The following is an 8,197-nucleotide window of genomic DNA, read 5'->3' as shown; positions in this document are numbered from 1 at the left end:
CACTGGGCACCTTCTGGGGACGCGCAGGGACCTACTGGACAGGCCCTGGGCACCCACTGGGCTGGCCCTCGTGTCACACTGGGGCATACCGGGCAGGCACCGGCACTGTATTGGGCAGGCCTGGGCACACACTGGCACCCACCGGGCAGGTCCCGGGGACATACTGGGAGGCACTGGGCAGGCCCTGGGGGAACACTGGGGACACTGGGGCACAGGACTGGCTCTTCAACAGGCGCCGGGCCCCGGAGCGTGCCCCCCCGTGCCCACCCCACCGCCACCGACCGGGGGGCTGCCGCCACGTGCAGGCAGACACCCAAACCTCTCTGCTGCTGCCAAACCCCCCGCCCCAGCCCTGCCCGCGCACCCTTGCCTTCCTCCTCCTCTGCGGAGAGCCTGACGCTGCCTGCTTCTTGGCCATTCTGCCTCCTCCCGCTGCCCGCACTCCCGCAGAGGCAAAGCCTGCTGCCCGCACCCTGGCAGAGGCTGCTCTGCTCACGCAGCACCCAGCAACACCCACATTACTGCAAATGGAACCCTGTGACTTCACCAGCCCTCTGGCATCCCCTCCCTGCCCACACCCCCCATTTCTGCTCATCCCAACGGGGATGAAGCCCATGCGTGGCTCCAGACCCTCTCCCCATTCCCCGGGATGGCTGCAGTGTGGCCCCCCCATGCCCCTCGCCCATGCCCTTCACCCTTTGCCACAGGCTCTGGTGTCCCGGAGGAGAAAAAGGAGCAGCGCTGCTCGTCACTTAGGAGGAGCACAGTGAGTAGAGCCTTTCTGACCTCCAGTTCTCCCACGACCTCGTCCATGAAATCTCCTGAATTCTGGTTGGAAGCAACTGCCAGCTGGATAGCATCACTGAGGGGCTGATGAGAAGGAGAATGCTTGTCACCCCAAGTGAGGGGCACTGCCTTTCTGTAACACAAGGAAACGGTTCCCACATCCCAAGGAAAGAGAAAAAAACCCAAACCTCTGCAACTCCCTACAGCTACCAGAACCTCACAAGTAGCCCAACAGATGTCCTGGGCCATTTTCTGCTCTCTGTGCCTACAGCAGCCTCCATGTCCTTGCGCTGCAGAGGGGTCTCATGGATGCTGAGCCAAACAGCCAGGTTCTACCTTCACTACCTTGGTGCCATCTGCAGCAGACACAAAGTCAAAGGGCAAACTGAACTTCCAGGCAAAGTGGAAGCTTTTCTGGGTCCCTTCCATAGCCGCTGGGGGCAAAAATATAAGGAGAAAAAGAAAAAGGAGCAGCGGTCAGTAAGACACCACTGCAGGCAGAATGCCAACATATGCAGGAGTGGTGGAGCAGATGGAGACCAGAGCCTGATTTAGCTGGCAAGGCCTCCTCACTGGAGGGCAAGGCCAGGAGAGTCCTCCCCTAGGGTTTGAAAAGCAACAGCAGCAGCAAAGCGTTGACAAGAAGACACAAAAAGACAAGACTTCTTGTTGCTTTATCCACAGTGCTTGACTAAATTACAGAGGGATTCTGGTATGTTCTAAACGAATAATGCTTTGCGGCTTAGAACATGTCAGTTCACTTGCTGTGCGGCAACCAGGAATGTTTCCCAGGCACAGCCCTACGATTTTTGCTGTGTGTCCACGTGACCTGGACACCATTGCCAGTACAGCCATGCCTCTCCCTCCACTTTGGCCTTTTTAACCAGAACTCCCCACGGCCCTTATGCCATGGCACCTACCTGCCTGTGAGGCAAGGGCACGCTCACAGTCTACACAGGACTCAACTGCTGGATATCTTTAACAGGCAGTCGGGTCCAGCTACCCCAGCCTCAGCAGGCCAGAGGCTTCCTTTCAGCTTTGGAACAAATCTCCTGCATGCTTACAGGATGTGCTGACACAGCAGTGACGGCTCAGTTTTGATAGAGAGGCAGCCTGTGTGCCAGCACAGGAGGATGACTCCAGCTGATCCGCCTTTGCTCACAGAAGCCACAGCTGACGTCGTTCACACTCCAAACGCTCGCCAGCGAGCACTGCCCAGGCAGCCACTCCCCACCTCTTTGCAGGAAGCTGCAGCCACTCTTCTGCAGGCTGGGCCTGTGTTAAGAGCTGTGGGCTGATCATTTCCTACTCTGGGTGCAATACAACAAATGAAGGCAAGGCCCAGCACTCTCTCGGAGCAGCGTCTGCTCACACAAGAACACTAAGAGCAGCATTCATCTAGACAGAGCTTCTGTCGACAGTAGGGCTACCAACACCAAGTCCGTTTGCCTCGCACTTCCCATACAGCCCATGCAATCGGTGGATTCAAGGCGGGCTTGGCACATCCTGTAGGAAAGGCTTCTATTAGGTGAGATCAATCATGCCCTAAACCGAGACCCTAAGCGGGTTAGGAGTCAGGAAACAAGACTCATCTGAGCTAAGAAATGGGAAGCGCAAAGTATAGGAAAGCAGAAAGGGCAGAGGACCAGAGAAGAATGTCTCATGTAGCACCCCTGCAGAACATGTCAGAACAGGGTTGTACTACATCATGCAATAGTCACATCACAGAACAAGAAAGGAATGCCCTCTTCCCTCACATCACCTCTGACAGGACTGCTTCTAAATAACCACGTACAATTCCGCTGTACGTACCACCTTACTGGAAACACAGTGACAAAAGGAAGGCAATTTAGAAGACAGCAAAGCCGCGGAATATAGTAAGAGTGCTATCAGGAAAGACAGGAGAGAGCTAAACATACCCAACTACACTGGTTTTATCTGGCGAGGGAAGAAAGAACAGTGTAGCAAAGTTTTTTAAACCACGGGAAGAGACAAGAAATAGAAGGCGGCGTAACCATAAAAAGTAACATATGGGCCAAGTGTCTGCTGGGACTGTTATCAGTCAAAGTTCCACCAGATCACAGCTCAGACGCTACCCTTACCATAAGACAAGCAGGAGCCTGATGGTAATAGGATGCGTGCGTGCTCGGGAACCTCTCCTGTCCAGCTGTGTCCCACAAGGCTGTAAGACACAAAAAACCAAGCTGAGAATGACACAACTTTCCCAGTTCTCTTTTCCTCACAACTTAAACCCAGGATGCAAAGCCCAGTCCATCTACTCAGGGTCACAAATTAGGTTTCACCACACTAATCCAAAACATTCCAGGGCTAAGAGATTATGCAAAACTAGGGAGAACCTTCTCTTAGCTAGGCTTAGCTAGGAGTTGTGCTGACACTGAACTTGGCTGTAAATGCAGTAACAAAAGAGAAGTCAGATGTGATTATCACTACGGCGTCCAGATCCAGTGTTCTAACGCAGTTCAGCAATATCTTTCTTGTCTTCACTTGACCAACCTAATGATGTGATCCCCAGACAGATTATGCTATAGAAATAACTTAGGAACAATGAAAAACAGGCAGACATGAGAAACACCCAGAAAAGACTGAGCAAAAAATTACTGATCATGCCAGAAAGCTTGCTTACTTGCACTCCTTCTCTCAATGTTTATCTTTCAACTTCTTTTTCTTCTTGACCTTCTTGTATTTTTTTCATTCCTTGGACACCTATCTTGCAGCATTTCTTTTCTCTATTTCATTTCCGCTTCCTTCTGTGTGGGTGTCTTTTCTTTTGCCATTTCTTAGTTTTTCATTTTCCCAGGAAAGGTCCTCAAAATGTGAACGAGCTGACACAGGAGGAAGTGCATGCCTTTCACAAGAATATTTTTCAGATTGCTGCTGAGGTACTGAACAATGACGTAAGTTTGCTCTGTGCCTGCTGAAGTGATGCACATCTTCCTCTCTAGAGAGGCCACCTGCTTTCGCAATGCTAATCCTTATGCGACCTGTTGTTGTAAGCCTGACTCCATTTGTCAAAGTCGTTATCGCACTGAGAGGACTTTCTCTCTCTACCATCTCTATTCCATGAGAGGAATAATAATCATTGTAGTGTCTGCATTTGCCCCATCTCCGTGGTTCATCTTGATACTATCTTTCTCTGCTCCAAGTCCTCTCTCCTTTGCAATGATAATACCTATTCCTGTCTTGTTCTGTTCTTTCTCTGCTTCGGGATCTAGAATGAGAATATTTTCCCGAGCTTCTGACATTATTTGGACTGTTTCTTTCGTTATGGGAAGAGCTGTACTTGCTTTCCTTGCGACAGTCCTGCTTATGACAATTCTGCTTATTTCTTTCCACACTGCGAGAGTACCTCCTCTTGTGGGAATGATCATCTGCTCTGCTTCTGGTTTGCTTCTCCTTCTCCCTCTCTTCAGTGTCTGAGTTTTCTCTTTTCTTGCCGTCGTGGTTCTTGTCCATTTTTTGAGAGTTGTGTATTTTTTTCTTATCTTTTTTTCCTATGTTTATCTCCTTCCCATTTTTTATTACTCATATTACTCGCAGTCCCTCATTTTCTCTAGAAAATGGACTCACCAAAACGTTATCCAGCTTTGTAATAGAAGAGTCATTAACAGGTGGTACCTCTACATAGCTATTAGAAATGTCCTTTGCATCTTGGCATTTATCTCTAATATCTAGAGATGCAAGTTTGTTAGAAATACATTCACTGTCAGACTTTATGGAGGAAGTTTGCTCTGATTTCTCTTCGCTCTCAGGAGACCCTTGCATGTACAAAGGATTTTCTTTTGAAATTCGTTCAGGTTCTTTTGATCTTCTTTCTTTGTCTTTGTCTCTACTGTCTTCAGACTCACACCGCCCAAGGAATTCCCCTTCAGCGTCCAAGGATTTTTTTCCTGACTTTGTGCTGACCATTGATACTGGGATGCACATTATCAGCTTTTGTGATAATCCCTTCAGCAACTTCTTCTGTGGTAGAAATGGTTTCAGTAACGGTTTTGAGTAAGAAGATTCTCAACCTCACAGCTAAAGTTGAAAGGAATCTTCCTGGATTCTTCAGGGGCAAACAGTGCTTCCATCACTGCAGTTTCTAGAAGAGCGTCATTCTCAGAAGATTTCTGAGGCCCAGGGGCACTACGCAAGATAAAAACATGTTTTTCACCTGAAAAAGGCCATCTAAAAGATGAATGTTAGGAGTAAAATCCCCCTAGGTAAAAAAATTGGTGGCTACTGGAAAACTCTGAAAGACATTCCCTTTAGAAACCTAATGATGACACCTTCCTCAGCTCCAGGAGAAGGTGGGTTTTCTTCCTCTTGATTCTGCAAGTATTGCATTAAAAACCCCACACCCAACACATCTGTCTCCCTTCACTTGCTGCTCTGAATCACATCAACAGCCAAAGCCACTGGATTTGCTCTCCCCACAACTAGAAAAAAGTAAAGACATGGCTTTCCCTCTCTCTCCCAAATGGCAGAGCAGGTGGTGGGAACTTACATTCACACAGCCTAGGATGGAAAAAGGTGAGAGAGGAATAGAAAGAGTATTCCAGACAATGGGGAAAAAATGGAAGAACATTCTATGAAGAAACAAAAGTTTTCCAGGAGGCATCCGCCTGTATTTAAGATCAGCATGATAAATGCTCAGTGCTGAGGTTTGCAACACTAGATGTACAGCGTGGAATTCTCTGGGCTGATTTAAATCTTTCTATTCAATAGTATTAGGAGACAGGTAAAACAGTGATAATCCTGTGTGAAACCTTGTTTTAGTCAGAGTGTTCTCATTTTACCTTATTTCCTCTGACAAGCTCTTCAACTGGCTCTATGTGAGAGATTCTAAGATTATTACTTGAGGAGCCGGCAACAAAGCTATAGGCATCTACAATTAAAACATAGAAGTTAACAGACAGAAAAAAATACTCTCCTTAGTAGAAAACTACTGTTTGCAATGTTTCTACACTGGAAGTTAAACCAGGTCACCTTGAGTTATATGCGCTGTCCCCGTTTTACACATCACCCCACTCACCCCCCCAAATATACTTTATGAAACTTAGCAAGTATTATCTCAGAGGAACTTCTCTTAAGGTGACGTGTTCTCGTATGTCAGCTCAGCTCTGCAAATTCTAATGGGATAACAGCACAAGGTGTTGTGATGACATTTGCTGCTGCGTGTTTTCTCGGTATTTCACATCAATTAGGAACATTATAATGCTCCTGAACACCGAATACATCCCAGGGGAGAAATTCCAGATGCAACAAACATAACTCGCCGTTTCAAGCAATCCGTTTGTTCTAGAAAAGAAAATCTCAGAAGGTTTAACAGGTTGGACTTGGCAAGTGGAATCATCACGTCTCAGTCCATTTTCTTTAGATTCATGATCTAAACTTCTACTTAAATTGTCTCAAGAGCATAGTCTTCAGTGCTTTAGGAAGCTGAGTTGGAAGTATAAAGTAATGAAGAAGCACGGCTGCACAATTTAGGATTAGCCACTCTTTGAATAACTCTGGCTGTAGCATGAGGGCTGTGAAGAAAGCTGCAGTGCAGAAGGAAAAAAACCCCTCAGATACTAAAAAAACAACAAAAAAACCCCACATCAAAACCAACACCCACTATCAATTTGGTGCCATTATCTGCCCCCCTCAAATTACCTTAATCGTATGAGGAGAAAGGCGTGCTCCCAGAAATGCAGCCTGCTCACTATTAGCCCACGGCTGACCAAGCAATGAACAGGGGTAAGACGGAGCTGGTAAGTAAGAAGCACGTTCTCCGAGCGTCAAATCACAGTGCCTGGGGAAAAGAGCAGGGATCTTAGTTTAGAGTTTTTCTTTCAGCCTATTCTTGGACTAAACCCCATCCTATAATTTTATAGGAACAGTTCATATGACACACAAGACATATACGGAAGACTTAGCCAAAACTGAAAATTAGATAATGGTCTTCCTACAATGACTATCCTTTTCAGAGCCATAACTCACCCTTACACCATCTATGGCCTTCATTTCTCCTCTTTTCTAAATTAGCCACCTACAGAGAGCAAATCTATAGCAATGTACACAAGCGCAGCAGCTGAAGCCCAAGCAATGAAAGATAATAACGGCACGGGCAATTTCAGGTTTGACAGAACCGAATTATACAAGTAGTAATCTCCTCCTAGGACAGAAAGAAAAACACTTGAAAGGAAGAAAAAGATCAGTAACAGGAAAGTAAATATATTCTCAACACATTTAGTATTTGTTATTACCTGATATAAAAAAGTACAGAAGCCTGCTGATTGAGAACTGCTTTGATATCAGAAAGGTCTACCGAGGCATCGTTCATTCCATACCAAAGTCCGTTACTGGCCTGCAAATAGAGACAATGATTCCTTTAGATGAACTGCATGGCTTCCAAATGGCATCACAGTTAGAACACTACAGAACAAAACACAGCAAAACAAATCAGACAAAACATAGAATGCAACCTTTCCCCCTAAAAACAGTGGTTACCAGTAAGGTTTGAATTTCTTTGTCAGCACTAGAAATCAAGCTGATAGCTGCCTTTATGAAGCAGAGAGAGTGTCCTGTGGTACAGCTGAAACCCCTCTGTACAAGAACTGCATATCAAGCATAGATGAGTGGTTCTCCAGCTGATTGGGACATACACACATGCTTGAAGATCCAGGACATTTTACATTCTAAAGAGAGACCAAGAAGATTCAAAAATTATCCTGAAATACTCCATGGAATGGCCTGAGAAAAACACTTCTAAAAACACAGACTAGGATTATATGAATATATTTTTTGATTCATTTAAAAATACCTGTTCTCATAAGCAACATCTAATAACTTAAGTTGCAGAGAAATGTTTTCTGCAGAATTAGCTCTTTAAGAGTCAGGTATGTTCTTATGGCCACACAGGGACTTTATCATACCTTGTCGATCTTTCCACCTGTAAAATTTACAAATCTCCTCAGTGCTATTGGGAGAATCTTGGGAGAACGATGTATCGTATACCTCCTTGATACAGCAACCATCTTTTTACACTTTAAAAACAAGCACAGACAAATGTTTAAAAGCATATTTCCCCACCACCACCCCAAAGTCAAACAAGGTTTCATCTCTTCACACACGCTTATGCTATTTGAGTGATAGTTACCTGCATAATAGGTTTTTTCTTTTCAGAAATCCATACACTGCATTTCAGGTTTGTGAATCCAGAGAAGGTAGCAGGATATAAGAGGACAGCTCTACAGAACAAAGAAGAAAGGATTTAGAACATTATCTTTTCATAGCCAAACAAATGTCTGGACATGCATCTTTGTTACGCCAAAAAGGTCAGGCTTCCCAACAACTCGGCACGAAGCAGGACCAGGAATCTCTCACTAGAGCACATCACCAGAACGTCAGGCAAGGGCACCATTTC

This window comes from Pelecanus crispus, chromosome 23 (genome assembly GCF_030463565.1).
Source record: "Pelecanus crispus isolate bPelCri1 chromosome 23, bPelCri1.pri, whole genome shotgun sequence".
Lineage (NCBI taxonomy): Eukaryota > Metazoa > Chordata > Aves > Pelecaniformes > Pelecanidae > Pelecanus > Pelecanus crispus.
This window is presented reverse-complemented; position numbering follows the sequence as displayed.